This window comes from Pelodiscus sinensis, chromosome 13 (assembly GCF_052426305.1).
Source record: "Pelodiscus sinensis isolate ZL-2025 chromosome 13, ASM5242630v1, whole genome shotgun sequence".
Taxonomy (NCBI): domain Eukaryota; kingdom Metazoa; phylum Chordata; order Testudines; family Trionychidae; genus Pelodiscus; species Pelodiscus sinensis.
The window spans coordinates 49,827,762-49,846,008 of record NC_143064.1 but is presented as its reverse complement, the minus strand read 5'-3'; positions in this window follow the sequence as shown (position 1 = coordinate 49,846,008).

Sequence of the window (18,247 nt, the reverse complement as noted above, 5' to 3'; positions counted from 1 at the left end):
CTCTGCCCCCCAGCCCCCCACTCTGCCCCCCACCAAACCCCCTGTAGTCTGCCCCCCAGCCCCCCACTCTGCCCCCCACCAAACCCCCTGTAGTCTGCCCCCCAACCCCCCACTCTGCCCCCCCACCAAACCCCCCTGTAGTCTGCCCCCCAACCCCCCACTCTGCCCTCCCAGCCCCCCACTCTGCCCCCACCAAACCCCCTGTAGTCTGCCCCCCAGCCCCCCACTCTGCCCCCACCAAACCCCCCTGTAGTGCCCCCCAGCCCCCCCACTCTGCCCCCCCACCAAACCCCCTGTAGTGCCCCCCAGCCCCCCACTCTGCCCCCCACCAAACCCCCTGTAGTCTGCCCCCCAACCCCCCACTCTGCCCCCCACTCTGCCCCCCACCAAACCCCTTGTAGTCTGCCCCCCAGCCCCCCACTCTGCCCCCCCACCAAACCCCCTGTAGTCTGCCCCCCAGCCCCCCACTCTGCCCCCCACCAAACCCCCTGTAGTCTGCCCCCCAACCCCCCACTCTGCCCCCCACCAAACCCCCTGTAGTCTGCCCCTCAGCCCCCCACTCTGCCCCCCACCAAACCCCCTGTAGTCTGCCCCCCAACTCCCCCACTCTGCCCCCCCAACTCCCCACTCTGCCCCCCCACCAAACCCCCTGTAGTCTGCCCCCCAACCCCCCACTCTGCCCCCCACCAAACCCCCTGTAGTCTGCCCCCCAGCCCCCCACTCTGCCCCCCAACCCCCCACTCTGCCCCCCACCAAACCCCCTGTAGTCTGCCCCCCAACCCCCCACTCTGCCCCCCCAACCCCCCACTCTGACCCCCCACCAAACCCCCTGTAGTCTGCCCCCCAGCCCCCCACTCTGCCCCCCAGCCCCCCACTCTGTCCCCCCACCAAACCCCCCTGTAGTCTGCCCCCCAACCCCCCACTCTGCCCCCCACCAAACTTCCCTGTTGTCTGCCCCCCAACCCCCCACTCTGCCCCCCACCAAACCCCCCTGTAGTGCCCCCCAGCCCCCCACTCTGCCCCCCCACCAAACCCCCTGTAGTCTGCCCCCCAACCCCCCACTCTGCCCCCCACTCTGCCCCCCACCAAACCCCTTGTAGTCTGCCCCCCAGCCCCCCACTCTGCCCCCCCACCAAACCCCCTGTAGTCTGCCCCCCCAGCCCCCCACTCTGCCCCCCCACCAAACCCCCTGTAGTCTGCCCCCCAACCCCCCACTCTGCCCCCCACCAAACCCCCTGTAGTCTGCCCCTCAGCCCCCCACTCTGCCCCCCACCAAACCCCCTGTAGTCTGCCCCCCAACTCCCCCACTCTGCCCCCCCAACCCCCACTCTGCCCCCCCACCAAACCCCCTGTAGTCTGCCCCCCAACCCCCCACTCTGCCCCCCACCAAACCCCCTGTAGTCTGCCCCCCAGCCCCCCACTCTGCCCCCCAACCCCCCACTCTGCCCCCCCACCAAACCCCCTGTAGTCTGCCCCCCAACCCCCCACTCTGCCCCCCCAACCCCCCACTCTGACCCCCCACCAAACCCCCTGTAGTCTGCCCCCCAGCCCCCCACTCTGCCCCCCAGCCCCCCACTCTGTCCCCCCACCAAACCCCCCTGTAGTCTGCCCCCCCAACCCCCCACTCTGCCCCCCACCAAACTTCCCTGTTGTCTGCCCCCCAACCCCCCACTCTGCCCCCAAGCCCCCACTCTTCCCGCCCACCAAACCTCCCTGTAGTCTGCCCCCCAACCCCCCACTCTGCCCCCCAACCCCCCACTCTTCCCGCCCACCAAACCTCCCTGTAGTCTGCCCCCCAACCCCCCACTCTGCCCCCCCACCAAACCCCCCTGTAGTCTGCCCCCCAACCCCCCACTCTGCCCTCCCGCACTCTACTCCACCCCAACCCCCCGCAGTCTACTCCAGCACCACCAAACCCCCCCACTCTGCCCCCCACCAAACTCTTCATTCAGTCTGCTCCTCCCCAACCCCCCCACTCTGCTCCCCCCACCAAACTCTTCATTCAGTCTGCTCCTCCCCAACCCCCCACTCTGCTCCTCCCTACCCCCAGCAGTCAGCTCCCCCCACCACTCTGCCCCCCTGCACTCTACTCCACCCCAACCCCCCCACTCTGCCCCCCCACCAAACTCCCCCACTCTGCCCCCCTGCACTCTACTCCACAACCACCAAACCCCCCCACTCTGCTCCCCCACCAAACTCTTCATTCAGTCTGCTCCTCCCCAACCCCCCACTCTGCTCCTCCCTACCCCCAGCAGTCAGCTCCCCCCACCAAATACCCCCCCCCCCCACACACCCAACTGCCCAGCGGGCTTGTGTGGGACAGGCAGATGCTGCTGCTGCCTTACAAAGTGCAGCGGGGCAGCGTGAGGCGGGTTGGGGGGGGGCTGCCTCGGCTGCGTCCGGTTTGAAAACACTGAGGCTGTGTCTGCACTGGCGCCATCTCGCGCCAAAGCGGCCGCTCTTGCGCGGAAACTTGCTGCCTGTCTACACTGGCCGTGTGTGCTTGCGCAAGGAAACTGACCTTCTCCTGTGTACAACCAGGGCTCCTGGCGCAAGAACTAGGATGCTCCTGCTCAGGAAGAAGCCTCTTGCGCAAGAGCCCTTCCGGCACAGGCCAGTGCGGACAGGTAACAGGAATTTCTTGCGCAAGAAAGGCCGACGGTTAAAACGGCCATCGGAGTTTATTGCGCAAGAGAGCGTCCACACTGGCACGGATGCTCTTGCGTAAAAGCACATGCCAGTGCAGACGCTCTCTCAGAATCCTAGAACCACAGAGCTGGAAGAGACCTCAGAAGGTCAAGTCCAGCCCCCTGCGCTAGGCAGGACAAATCCCAACTAAATCAACCCGGCCAGGGCTGTGTCAAGCCGACACTTAAACACCTCTAGGGATGGAGACTCCACTGCCTCCCTAGGGAACCCATCCCAGTGTTTCCCCACCCGCCTAGGGAAATAGCTTTTCCTAATATCCAACCTGGACCTCTCCCACCGCAACTTGAGACCTTTGCTCCTTGTTCTGCCATCTGTCACCACTGAGAACAGCCTTTCTGCAGCCTCTTTGGAACCTCCCTTCTTGTGACAAGCTGACTTACCTGTGGGAAGACAGCTTTTATCAGCTAACGCCTCCTCCCTCCTTGCTGCCTCAGACAGCGGGTGAGATGGGAGAATGCGTGTAATCGACAGGATTGACCAATAACTTGAGGCTTATTGGTTAATCGTGTAGTCGTCTGTACATTGACAGTCCTAGAGAAAACCACTAAATCTGGTGTGGTGAGCTTAGCCCCTAACCCGCCAGCAGCGAGCAATACCGCTGAGCTGATAAGTGCTGGGAACAGACTAGCTAAAAAGTCAGTGATAACATCTAACTCTAAAATGGTGAGCAATAAATTAAAACAGAAGCTCTTAAATATGAATAAACTGCAACACCCGTGCAAAATAATATGAACAGAACACCAGGCATTTAGATTTATTTCCAAAGTAAAAGGTTTGAGTATTTCTAGGGTAAAACATACATAAAAACGTGATGTTCAACTCATTAAGTGATTGCTGGAACACGGATTACAGCAGGGGTTCTCAACATTGGTGATACCACCACCTCCTAAAATGCTAAACGAATTTGTGTGGCCACCCACCCTCACTGCCCTGGGTCGCTTCCTCCCCCCCTTCTCACCAGACTCCTTGCCCTCCTGGGGTTCCTTCATGGCACGTGCAGTCCTTAACGCCCTCCCCCCTGCAGGCTCCTTTCCCTCATCTCTTTCTCCTCTGTGCCTCTTTTCTGCTCCGCATCCACTGTCCCGCTGCCTTGCTGCCTCCTGCAGCTGAGCCACACTCCTGAAGTCCCATGGCCCCGGCCACGCTGTGCGGCTTGCTGGCAGCTGCCTTCCGCCGCCCTGCCGCTCTTCACAGCCCAGGGGAGAGGGGTCACAAGTGAAAAACCCAATCCAGCTGCAACCCCCCCCCCAAGTTGCTCACGACCCCCCTGGAACTTGCGACCAAGTTTGAGAAACGCTGGATTAGAGACTACAGTAAGAACTTCCAGTCCCCCTTAACACTGGTGCCTGCAGGACTAACTATTTGCTAGGTGATGCTTAATTTATATCGAAGGCAATAATGCAATGAGCCTGTAAGACAGTACTCGAGCCAAATAAAGACACAAGGCGGAAAAAGCCTTAAGCATAAGTAGTAACTAAAAATAACCCTAGATAATACCGTCTTAAACACTAAAATGCTGTCATGACTGAAGGGGTGACAGGTAGCCACGGGATGCTAGTTCATAGCAGCTGGAAATAAAAGAAAAACAACAGCAAATGGTCTGGTAGCACTTTATAGACTAACAAACAATGTAGCTAGGATCATGAGCTTTCGTGGACTCATGATACCATCTACATAAGAACATAGCACCAGGTGCCCTGGAGAGGGTGGACCGAAGACAATGATCAAGCGATTTGTCTCCTGCCATCCTTCTCCAGCCTCTGATGAACAGAGGCCAGGGACACCATTTCTATCCTGTGGCTAATAGCCTTTTATGGACCTGACCTCCATGAAATTATCTAGCTTCTCTTTAAACTCTGTTATAGTCCCAGCCTTCACAGCCTCCTCTGGCAAGGAGTTCCACAGGTTGACTACGCGCTGCGTGAAACACTTTATTAGTTTTAAACCTGCTACCCGTTAATTTCATTTGGTGTCCTCTAGTTCTTCTGTTATGGGAACTAATAAATAACTTTTCTTTATCTGCCCTCTCCACACCACTCATGATTTTATAGACCTCTATCATATCCCCCCTCGGTCTCCTCTTTTCTAAACTGAAAAGTCCCAGTCGCTTTAACCTCTCCTCATATGGGACCCGTTCCAAACCCCTAATCATTTTAGTTGCCCTTTTCTGAACCCTTTCCAAGGCCAAAATATCTTTTTTGAGGTGAGGAGACCACATCTGTACGCAGTGTCAAAGTCAGACAGGACTCTCAGATTTGCCAGACCGCTCTGTTTATTAGCAAAGCTGCTCTGCTAAATGCACTCAGAAAATGTGAGTGCCATACAAGGTTCAAACCCCTTGATTTATACAGTCAAAATTAACAGGATTAAAAGAGGGGCAAAACTTCACATAATTAGTGTGAGGCTAGTCAAGTATCTTCATTTCCACATCAAGCACACAGCAATCCCCTGTCCATGTCTCCTTGGTTATCTCAATTGCTTTCTCCCTAACACCTAATGTTCTTTTTCCTATTAACTCTGGCTAGCACTCTGATCTGCATACCTACAAACAACATTAACATACTTTTCTTCTTCCTGTTCAGAGAGCAACAGTATTGCTTTCACTTATTCAATTATTACAGCATAATTCATCTCTCTCTTACAGTATAATTCTTTCTACCTTCACAATCCCTCCTTTTGGTCAAGCCACGCCTATGACCAACAATTACTGGGTTCCGTACATTAACCGTTCTTTGTCTCCCTGTTCATCAGTGATATTTAAAATCATCAGATTAGCACTCTGGTGAGGGGTGGCTAGCTGTGTGACAGGTCTTGCACAGTTTTGGATACAACAGGAGATTAACTGAAAACATACAAAAATCATTAAGATCCCAAATAGGATAGTCAGGGCTCCCTGAAACAACCAGTTTCCTACCCCAGAGAAATTGGACAAGTTACTTAGCCATTTCCACAGGGAACTTGGGTCTTTGTGGGGAAGGTACGCAATCTGTTCCAAGTGGCTAGCGCGATCTACTACATCATTGGTGTTGTCAGGTATATACACACACAACATTCTTTGCCAATGAGAGCTCAGGTCCCTCCTTTTGCTGCCAGAACTATAGCCAATGCCTGACGGTTTTGGGGGGTGAAGGGGGAAATCTCGCTCCCCTGGGATACAGAGCCCCCAGAAGGGTCCGAGGCCGGAGGTCAAATCAGTGAGGCAGGAGAGAAACCTAGAAGGGAAAACTTTATGATGCATGCATACAGGCTGTCACTTCCAAGAGTGAAGCAGCAGCCCTGACAGACAGATTCAGGGATCCTATATACAGGATGCTTAGACAGTTCAGTTGTGGATTGTTCTTCTTTAACATCTCAAAGTCTCAGCAGAAGCACTCTGAGACTTCTGTTCCCCCCAGGAGTGCTAGAAGTAAGTTTTACAGTACACAAAGCCACATGAGAACTTGAGTGGAGGAGTCTACAAGGCAAACCGTGACAAAGATAAGGGTTTGCATGACAAATTGTGACAGACTAGGAGTCTCCATGAATTTGAGAGAGTCATTTGTAAGGGTCTTTGATTAGAGCTAATTTGATTTCTCTCTGTTACAGGGAGAGAGGCCTGGAAAACTTTTTAACCCTTCCAGCAGTTTTCTTTTAGAAAGTTATGATTTCTGCACAGTCCCCCCTTAGACACAATTGGAGTTATTGGATTTTCCCCACAGGGGCCACCTGTCGGATCGCTCCTGTTTCTTTGGCCAGGGCCCTTAAACTGTCTCCAGTTTCATTTGCCATGATTTCAACTACTGCTTGTAACCTCAGAAGTCTTTTTGCATGATGTATTACTCCCCCAAATGGGATAAAGGAACCACCAATAGTCTCTTCCCAAGCTAAGGGGCTTATGTGATTCACATACCGTTGGGCATCTGACAAGTCCCTTCTTTTTCACCTAAAATGACGGAGGCGTTCTCGTGGGAAGGACTCTAACGCTCGGAATTGTGGGAAGAGTAGGGCCGGATAACAGATACCCGACCAGTTAACTGGCTTTTGTCCCGCAGTGATTCTCACACGGTGATTCTCCTTACGGGGAGTGGTGTTATTTGCATGGCAGTGAAAGATTGTACTGTTCTCACTAGGGTGGCTGTAGGGGGAGCATGAGAGTGATTTCATTCTCCGATCTTAGACAACTGCTCCTCCCCAGATTCAGCCCCGTCCCATTCCACACCCAACACCAGTGACCTTTTCCCTCCTCCACACTTATCCATTTAGATACATTTATTCCCACTACTTCCCAAGTGTCATTACTGTTCCATGTCTTGTTAAACGGATGAGGTCCTCCGGTGAGGCCTGGGGAATTAAGTGGGATTGCCAAGACAGGAACCAGCTTGCGAGTGGGCTGGGATGTGGCTGCAGACCCAGCAATTAGAGATATTAAGGGTCTGAGCGATCCATACTTGCTGGTGGATAAAAGAATTGTCATTGTGGATTCCCCAGACCTTAAGACACCAGTGGCGGAGGAACAGGCCCCACCAGAGGCACATGTTGGAGGCAAGACCCTTTTGGTTCTGGCAACCTCAGCTGAGGGAACCGCAGTCACGGTTTTATGTCCACCAGGCAGCAGGCGCTAGGCTCACTACTGCTTCTTCCTGGGCCTTCCTTTTGGTCCTCATCTGCTTCCGGCAACCCTTACGCGAACGTAGGTTGTAAGGTATTGCAGGCTGTTCCTCTACGTCTTCTTCTGGAGTCAAAATTGACTCTGCGTGGTCCTGAGGCGATGATTGGTCCGCAGGGGGTGGAGCCTTCTTACACTGCCAAGCCTGTATCCATGCTGCGATGCCGGATAGCTTAACAGCCGTCTGGGTACTGAGCAGCACCTGATGCGGGCCCTTCCACCGGGGTTCCAAGGCGTGTTTGATGGTGGTGTCGTACGTAGACCCAATCATCTGTCTCGAGAGCGTGACAGGCATCAGAGGTGGGTTCCGTCGGCCAGGCAGCTCGAACCTGTGAATGGAAGTGACTTACAGCTTGCATTAGTCCCTTGCGGTACTGAAGGAGTATACTGCGAGTCAAGTTCACGTCTGAGACTGGAGTAATGGTAGCCATTGTTCTCAATTTCAAAAGGACTTAATTTATGTCTTTGGGATGGGGTGGATTGAATTTCCATAAGAGCCAACGGTAAGGCTGCTGGCCAGCTTAACCCTGTAGAGTCACAAAATTTTTTGCAAGCTTATTTTTTTAATCACACCATTTCATTTTTCAACTGCACCTGCGCTCTGTGGGTGGTAGGGACAGTGCAGCAGATGTGTGACATGTAACACACGATCCAGGTGCTGAACAAGTTGTCCAGTAAAATGTGTACCCCGGTCACTGGACAGAGTGGCAGGAATTCCTTTTGCAGGCATAATATGATTTAACAAACATTTGGCAACAGACAGTGAATCAGCTTTGCGACAAGGAAAGGCTTCAATCCAACCCGAAAATAAGCATACCATAACCAAAATAAATTCATATCGTTGACACTTAGGCATTTGTACAAAATCAAGCTGCCAATGCAAGAACGGTGCTTGGGGCAGGCCCCAGAACCCGTGAGCTACCTTTACAGGTTTGCCAACATTGTAGCTTTGGCAAGTGGTACAGGCGGTAGAGTGGCGGGCTGCAAAACAGCTGAAATGTGGGGCTCACCATCCTGCCTTAGTTACAGCAGAGACCATCCCCTCCTTCCCGACATGCGAAACATCGTGAAGCAGGGCGGCCAGAGAGGGGTAGAGTGAAAAGGGGGCCACAAAGGTACCAGTAGGCGAGCACCGACGGGAATCGGGGTATAGAGAGCAACCCGGGGCGACCCAGGAGTCTTTTTCTGCTTCTGGGGCAGAGTCTTGGAGCAGGGTGAGGTCAGAAAGGGACGGCGGTGGTACAGAAACAGAAAGGGAACCGAGAAACGCACCGGGGGAAGGTTCTATGGCAGCATTACCCTTAGCAACATCAGTATCTGCTGTGGAGTGGCCAGGGCACTTAACAATAGCTAATGCAGATGGGAGTAAAACTGCATACAGGAGAGCAGCAATGTAGGGACCATTCTTGATAGGGGCACCAGCAGAGGTAAGGAAACCCCGAGCTTGCCAGAGGGTGCCAAAGTCATGTACAACCCCAAAAGCGTAACGAGAATCAGTATAAATGGTGGCGGAGTGCCCCTCAGCCAGAAAGCAAGCGCGGGTTAGGGCAACTAGTTCAGCGACTTGCGCTGTCACAGAAGGTAACGGCGCAGCTTCTAGGGTTTCAGAGAGCGATACCGCAGCATATCCTGCAAGGAGACGACCTTGTCTATCTCGAAAGCAGGAACCGTCAGTGACTAACACAAGGTCGGAGTTAGAGAGAGGGACATCAGAAAGGTCGGGGCGCGGCACGGTGACAGCAGAGACAGCTGCAAGGCAGTCGTGGGGTTCACCGTCATCAGACAGAGGAAGGAGAGTGGCAGGGTTCAACTGAGAACAGCGCTTTATGGTGATATGCGAAGCCGAAAGCAGGAAAAGTTCGTACCTAGTGAGGCGGGCGGAGGAAAGGTGAGCTGTATTACGTTGTAGCAGGAGAGTTTCTATAGAGCGGGGGACCATGAGAGAAAGAGGAGAGCAGAGGACAAGGGACTCAGCCATTTCGACTAGGCGTGCCGCGGCAGCCACAGCACGCAGGCAGGGGGGTAAACCCTGGGCAACAGGGTCCAAGGTGGTAGAGAAATAGGCCACTGGATGATTTTTGTCACCATGCTCCTGAGTAAGAGCCCCAAGTGCACAACCAGATTGCTCGTGGCAGAAAAGAGTAAAAGGCCATGAGTAGTTAGGTAACCCTAAGGTGGGGGCAGTGAGAAGCACTAGAGAGCCGGTTTCTGAGGCCGATAATGAAGGGGAACAGAGGAGTAGATCATTTACATATTGGACCAATGTGGACCCAGAGGGGAAGACCAGGTCAACGAGGTCTCTGGCTAATGCTTGGGAAAAGTAAGACGGGCTTTCTGTGTACCCCTAGGGAAGCATGGTCCATGTGTACTGCTGCCCCTTGTAAGAAAAGGCAAAAAGATACTGGGACTTAGGGTGAACCGGGACAGAAAAGAAAGCAGAACACAGATCAACAACAGTAAAAGGAGTTGCATCTGGCGGGATAGAAGCCAGAATAGTTGCTGGGTTAGGGACTACAGGAAAGGTGGGTACAACAATGCAGTTAATGGCTTGAAGATCCTGAACAAACAGCCATGATTTCCCATCAGCCTTTCGAACTGGGAGGATAGGGGTGTTACGGCACTGGAACACGGGACAATAATGTCTCGTTCCCGCAGGGTGAATATGACCGGAGCTGAAACCTCTAAATCCCAAAAACCCAGTCCCATGACCCCTTCTCCGACCTCATCCCCGTTCTTGGTACCCTCCCCGTTCCCGGTACTGTCTGCCCTGCCCTGAATAATGCTGTATTTGCAGAGCCATTAGCTTTTGTGAGGACTGCTCCTCTTTCCCTTTTAGAGTGCTGTGGCAATGCTCTGCCACTGCTTGCAATTTGTCCATGGTCTTGGCCTCCCATCCAACACTTATTTGCTTTAACATACTGCTAATAGCAGGTAGGAGGCCATTAACAAACGCATGCGCCAGGGCGCCCTGTCCACCCGGTCGCTGTATACCAGAATGTTGCAGAAAAAAAAAACCCATCAGTCAGTTGGGTGTGATAGTTCCCTGGGTTCTCTCTCTGTTGCTGTTTACAGCAATGTATGGCCGTCCAGTTGGTTTTTGGAGTCCATACTTGGGGAATGGCCTCATGCAGGCACTTAGCTTGATTCTTACATTTGTTCCAGTAGGCAGCGTCAGGACCAGTGTCTGGTCAATTAGAAGGCTGCTCAGTGGTGGGCCAATTTGCTATCAGGAGCCATTTTTTTTTTCTTGCTCGCTAGGGGTTATAAGTAGCTTACACAGTTGCAGGAGGTCTGCTTCAGAGGATTCATAGGCATTGCACACTAGCAAAAATTCCTCTGCAAATTTGGTAGGGTTTTCCTGGGGCTTTGGAAAACCTTTTACAATTGAGTGGAGCGCCGTGTGGGTCCAGGGTTTATAGCTCCAAGTGGGACCAGTCTGAGTCTTCTCGGAGGACGGGGTAAAGGGAAGCACTCGGTCTGGTGGTGGGAGAGGAGGTTTCCAATAAAGCTTTTTACTTATAATTAGAATTTTTAAGGGAGGCGAGCTTCGATTCAGTCCATCTAAGATTTGCCTCATTCCACCACTGCATGAAGCAATCTACCTCTCCTCTAGCCAATTCAGTTTTGGGAAGGCCAAGTTTGTCTTTTAAGACGTCCACTTGGTCTTTGTTCCAAGATCCTAACAGTGGCCACTGAGTTTTGGGATCCCCCAGAGTCAATCTAGATCATTTTTCTAGAAATGGACAGGGGTCTGGACCCTTTCTAAAATATATAAACTGAGCCGGGGTCGTTTTAGGGAACTATCCCCGCTTAGACGTCTGCTTACCCATACAGGAGGACTTCATACACCAATCACACAAGGAGGAAATTCGGGTTCGTCAGAGCGGTGCCCAGTGCAACACACAAAAGAAGCCCACAGGCTACTGCCTCAATCGCCCTTGCGTTCACTCCAAGGATTTTATCCAAGGTGCGGTGCGGCTGCGATTGTGCAGATTCCAGTCACACAGACCGCGGGGACAGGAGCCCCTTGGTCAGCCAGTCCCCGGACAGGGATGGCTCCCAGACTCACTCACACCACAGGGAAGACGGATAGACACAGAGACAAGACAGTCCTCAGTCCGGACAAAACATAGAAATAATTACCTGACCAGAGTCCTGATGTTAGATCCCGGGATCCCTACCAGAACAGAGCGGGAACCAACAGGTTCGATGGCGTAGACTTCGCTGTGGTTGTGCACCTTTCCATTCTGGCAGAGAACCGCTCCGGCCAAATGCCCAGGTGCCGGCTACCACGGTCATCCTGCAAGACAGTCAGGGATCACACAGTTCCAGCGAAGACGGTTGCCATCTCGGTGGGACCTCCAAATTGTCAAAGTCAGAAAGGACTCAGATTTGTCAGACCGCTCTCTTTATTAGCAAAGCTGCTCTGCTAAATGCACTCAGAAAATGTGAGTGCCATTCAAGGTTCAAACCCCTTGATTTATACAGTCAAAAGAAAGCCAAAATTAACAGGATTAAAAGAGGGGCAAAACGTCACATAATTAGTGTGAGGCTAGTCAAGTATCTTCATTTCCACATCAATCACACAGTCCATATCTCCTGTCCATCTCAATTGCTTTCTCCCTAACACCTAATGTTCCTTTTCCTATTAACTCTGGCTAGCACTCTGATCTGCATACCTACAAACAACATTAACATACTTTTCTCCTTCCTGTTCAGAGACTAACAGTATTCCTTTCACTTATTCAATTATTACAGCATAATTCATCTTTCTCTTACAGTATAATCCTTTCTACTTTCTCAACAGTATTCAAGATGTGGGCGTACCATAGTTTTATACAGGGGCAGTAAGATATTCTGGGTCTTATTTTCTATCCCTTTCCTAATAATTCCTAGCATCCTATTTGCCTTTTTAACCGCCGCTGCACACTGTGTGGAAGTTTTCAGAGAACTGTCCACGATAACTCCAAGATCTCTTTCCTGATTTGTCATAGCCAAATTAGCCCCCATCATACTGTAGGTATAGCTGGGGTTATTTTTCCCGATGTGCATTACTTTACACTTATCCATATTACATTTCATTTGCCATTTTGTTGCCCAATCACTCCGTTTGGTGAGATCTTTTTGGAGTCCCTCACAGTCTGCTTCTGTCTTGACTATCCTAAACAGTTTGGTATCATCCGCAAACTTTACCACCTCACTCCTTACCCCTTTCTCCAGATCATTTATGAATAAGTTGAAAAGGATTGGTCCCAGGACTGACCCTTGGGGGACATCACTAGTTACCCGTCTCCATTCTGAAAATTTACCATTTCTTCCTACCCTTTGTTTCCTGCCTTTTAACCAGTTCTCAATCCAAGAAAGGACCTTCCCTCTTATCCCGTGGCTAAGGAATTTACACAAGAGCCTTTGGTGAGGGACCTTGTCAAAGGCTTTCTGAAAATCTAAGTATACTATATCTACTGGATCCCCCTTGTCTTATCTATTAGAGTTCTCTGAAGGGGTTAACAAACATGCAGACATGATTTCCCTTTACAGAAACCATGTTGAATTTTGTCCAACAAATTATGTTCTTCTACATGCCTCACAATTTTATTCTTTACTATTGTTTCAACTAATTTGCCTGGTACTGAAGTTAGACTTACCGCTCTGTAATTGCCAGGATCGCCTCGAGAGCCCTTTTAAAATATTGGTGTCACGTTGGCTACCTTCCAGTCGTTAGGTACGGAAGCCGATTTAAAGGATAGGTTACAAACCACAGATGATAGCCCAGGAATTTCCCATTTGAGTTCTTTTAGAACTCTTGGATGAATGCCATCCGGTCCTGGAGATCTGTTAACATTAAGTTTTTCTATTTGTTCCAAAACCTCCTCTAATGACACTTCAATCCGGGACAGTTCCTCAGATTCATCCCCCACAAAGGACGGTGCAGATTCAGGAATCTCCCCAACGTCCTCAGCCGTGAAGACTGAAGCAAAGAAATCATTTAGTTTCTCCGCAATGAATTTATCTTCCTTGATTGCTCCTTTTATAGCTCGATCATCTAGGGGACCCACAGGTTTTGTAGCAGGCTTCCTGCTTCTAATGTACTTAAAAAGAAATAACAAAATGTTTTTTGAGTTTTTGGCTAGCTGTTCCTCAAAATCTTTGAGATCCGCAACCTTCGCACCAGGCAGGCAAGTGACCCTACGGTTCTCCCGGTCATCACAAACCCAACTATCTATGTTTCTAATGATCAAATCACCCACTACTAACACCTGCCTCTTCCTAACTGGCATTCCCTCCCCATCAGAGGTATCCTCAGTGCGAGAGGATACCGCAACATCCTCTGGGAGGAGGGTCCCAACTACGGGATGGTTTCCCTCTGCTCCCATTGAATGCTCTTTTCCCTTGAGACTTCCATCCTCCTTAAGAGCACTGGGGCTCTCAGACTGGAGGTGGGACAGTACTACAGTGTCCCGGAAAGTCTCATCAACATAGCTCTCTGACTCTCTGAGCTCCTCCAGTTCAGCCACTCTGGCCTTCAAAGCCCGAACTCGGTCTCTGAGGGGCAGGAGCTCCTTGCAACGGGTGCACACATACACCACCCGCCCACAGGGCAGGTAATCATACATGTTACACTCGACACAATAAACAGGATAGCCCCCACTCTGCTGCTGGGCTTCTGTCTCCATTTTTCTAATGAATAAGCTTAAGTATAAACTGGGATTCTTTTTAAACCTCTGGAATATAGATTATTCTAAGAGTTATGTTTTAAAGAAGGCCAGAAGTCACTACTGCCCTCTAACCTCCCTCTCCAAACTCTCCTGTTAGCTGTTCCTGGTCGCTGAGTCACAGGCTTATATAGCTCTGGTAGCCCCTCCCCCTGACTGAGGCTCAGCCAATTAACAGAGGCTTCTAGATTTCAAACCTTTTAGAAGCACCTTCAAACAAACAAACCAACCAACCAAACAAACCAAACAGACAAACACAAGCTCAGCACACTGCAAATAACTCCCCCCCCACACACACAAACACAAACACACACTCCAGACAGCCACTTACCACAAGGGTCCCGTCGTTACTCCTCTTTTACCTGGAGAACTCCCTCTCCAAACTCTCCTCTTAGCTGTTCCTGGTCTCTGAGTCACAGAGGCTGGTAGGTCGCAGACCTGGCGAGATAGGGGTGTGCGGGTTGGGAAGGAAGCCAACAGGGAGGTGAGAGGTCCCACGTACGGGGGATGGGCAGGAATAGGACACAGGTCAGGGTGCCCCCCCACCAAACCCCCCTGTAGTCTGCCCCCCAACCCCCCACTCTGCCCCCCACCAAACCTCCCTGTAGTCTGCCCCCCAACCCCCCACTCTGCCCCCCACCGAACCTCCCTGTAGTCTGCCCCCCAACCCCCACTCTGCCCCCCCACCAAACCCCCCTGTAGTCTGCCCCCCAACCCCCCACTCTGCCCCCCCGCACTCTACTCCACCCCAACCCCCCGCAGTCTACTCCAGCACCACCAAACCCCCCCACTCTGCTCCCCCACCAAACTCTTCATTCAGTCTGCTCCTCCCCAACCCCCCTATTCCGCTCCCCCCACCAAACTCTTCATTCAGTCTGCTCCTCCCCAACCCCCCACTCTGCTCCCCCACCAAACTCTTCATTCAGTCTGCTCCTCCCCAACCCCCCCACTCTGCTCCCCCCACCAAACTCTTCATTCAGTCTGCTCCTCCCCAACCCCCCACTCTGCTCCCCCCACCAAACTCTTCATTCAGTCTGCTCCTCCCCAACCCCCCACTCTTCTCCTCCCTACCCCCAGCAGTCAGCTCCCCCCACCACTCTGCCCCCCTGCACTCTACTCCACCCCAACCCCCCCACTCTGCCCCCCCACCAAACTCCCCCACTCTGCCCCCCTGCACTCTACTCCACCCCAACCCCCCCTGCAGTCTACTCCAGCACCACCAAACCCCCCCTCTGCTTCCCCACCAAACTCTTCATTCAGTCTGCTCCTCCCCAACCCCCCCACTCTGCTCCCCCCACCAAACTCTTCATTCAGTCTGCTCCTCCCCAACCCCCTCACTCTGCTCCCCCCACCAAACTCTTCATTCAGTCTGCTCCTCCCCAACCCCCCACTCTTCTCCTCCCTACCCCCAGCAGTCAGCTCCCCCCACCAAATACCCCCCCCCACACACACACCCAACTGCCCAGCGGGCTTGTGTGGGACAGGCAGATGCTGCTGCTGCCTTACAAAGTGCAGCGGGGCAGCGTGAGGCGGGTTGGGGGGGGGGGGGGCTGCCTCGGCTGCGTCCGGTTTGAAAACACTGAGGCTGTGTCTGCACTGGCGCCATCTCGCGCCAAAGCGGCCGCTCTTGCGCGGAAATTTGCTGCCTGTCTACACTGGCCGTGTGTGCTTGCGCAAGGAAACTGACCTTCTCCTGTGTACAACCAGGGCTCCTGGCGCAAGAACTAGGATGCTCCTGCTCAGAAAGAAGCCTCTTGCGCAAGAGCCCTTCCGGCACAGGCCAGTGCGGACAGGTAACAGGAATTTCTTGCGCAAGAAAGGCCGACGGTTAAAACGGCCATCGGAGTTTATTGCGCAAGAGAGCGTCCACACTGGCACGGATGCTCTTGCGTAAAAGCACATGCCAGTGCAGACGCGCTCTCAGAATCCTAGAACCACAGAGCTGGAAGAGACCTCAGAAGGTCAAGTCCAGCCCCCTGCGCTAGGCAGGACAAATCCCAACTAAATCAACCCGGCCAGGGCTGTGTCAAGCCGACACTTAAACACCTCTAGGGATGGAGACTCCACTGCCTCCCTAGGGAACCCATCCCAGTGTTTCCCCACCCGCCTAGGGAAATAGTTTTTCCTAATATCCAACCTGGACCTCTCCCACCGCAACTTGAGACCTTTGCTCCTTGTTCTGCCATCTGTCACCACTGAGAACAGCCTTTCTGCAGCCTCTTTGGAACCTCCCTTCAGGAGGTTGAAGGCTGCTCTCAAATCCCCCCCAATCGACTCCGAGCCCTGTTCCCGGGGGGCACGATTGGAGCACGTACCTGGACACCTTCCGGTCACGGTTCCCAGTCGGTTGCTGTCAGGCCGTGGACCGAGCAAACGTCACTTCCGGTCCGTGGGACGGGGCGCGGGCATCCACCGCACCACACGTGCCGGCACGACGCTACATTGTGAGAGCTCACAGCGCCCACGTGACTGCTGTTTGTTGCCCCGCGAGGGATGTGAGACGCACAGCTCCTGCCTCGTGCCAGAACGCGCCAAGGAGTTACAATCCCCCCGCCCACATCAGTGCATCATGGGAGACCGAGTGGGGTTGCCAGGTGTGAACTGTCAAAACAAGAGACCCCCTGAGAGGGCGCGTGTCCATCTCAGTGTCTGCCAGCTCCCGCTGCAGTCACGGGTGGGGCCCTGAGCCCGAGTCCCTGTCCCGCCTGCCTCTTCCCTCTGGCCCTCTCAGACTGTCTGGGCCATTGCAGGCTCTGGCTGGGGAGGGGAGGGGTGTTGCTCTCCAGGAGTGGGACCCTAGGATCCGCCTGGCACTGCAGCCAGGACACCGTCTGACTGGAATACGTCACGAACACGTGCCCCTGCAAAAGCCACACGCCGCGCCAAATGCTTCCATGCAGGAACGCACTGCCATGGCCCCGTCTGACTGTCATGCCCCCTCTCTGCACACTCCTCAGGCACAGGCAGCAGCGTGGGCAGGCAGGCAGGCAGGCAGCTCTGCGAAGCCAGCACCAGCTCCTGTCTCCCCCTCTTGCCTCTAGAAGAGGCAGCAAGGGGTTTGACAGGTGGGTCCATGAAGCCACCACACACAGTGCTCATGCATATCAGCTCCCGCCTGCCTCCTTCCACCATACTGCTTCCTCTGTATCAGAGGCAGCAGCACAGAGGTGGGGGAACAGGCCGATCCAACGCTTGTGGGGAGCTGATCAACGGTACAACCGCGCCCTCTTGCGACAAGCTGACTTAAAAGCTGGCTTCCCACAGGTATCAGCTCACACCTCCTCCCTCCTCGCTGCCTCTGACAGACAGCGGGTAAGAGGGGAGAATGCGTGTAATCGACAGGATTGACCAGTAACTTGAGGCTTATTGGTTAATCGTGTAGTCGTCTGTACGTTGACATTCCAAGAGAAAACCACTAAATCTGGTGTGGAGAGTTTAGCCCCTAACCAGCCAGCAGCGAGCAATACCGCTGAGCTGATAAGTGCGGGGAACAGAACAGCTAAAAAGTCAGTGATAACATCTAACTCTAAAATGGTGAGCAATAAATTAAAACAGAAGCTCTTAAATATGAATAAACTGCAACACCCGTGCAAAAGAATATGAACAGAACACCAGGCATTTAGATTTATTTCCAAAGTAAAAGGCTTGTGTATTTCTAGGGTAAAACATACATAAAAACGTGATGTTCAACTCATTAAGTTATTGCTGGAACACGGATTACAGCAGGGGTTCTCAACATTCGTGATACCACCACCCCCTAAAATGCTAAACGAATTTGTGTGGCCACCCACCCTCACTGCCCTGGGTCGCTTCCTCCCTCCCTTCTTACCAGACTCCTTGCCCTCCTCGGGTTCCTTCATGGCACATGCAGTCCTTAACACCCTCCCCCCTGCAGGCTCCTTTCCCCCATCTCTTTCTCCTCTGTGCCTCTTTTCTGCTCCGCATCCCACTCTCCCGCTGCCTTGCCTCCTCCTGTAGCTGAGCCACGCTCCTGGAGCCCCATTGTCCCGGCCACGCTGTGCGGCTTTCTGGCAGCTGCCTTCCGCCTCCCTGCCGCTCTTCACAGCCGGGGGGAGAGGGGTCGCAAGTGAAATACCTGGTGCCTGCAGGACTAAGTATTTGCTAGGTGATGCTTATAAATTAAGGCAATAATGCAATGAGCCTGTATCGAAGACTGTAC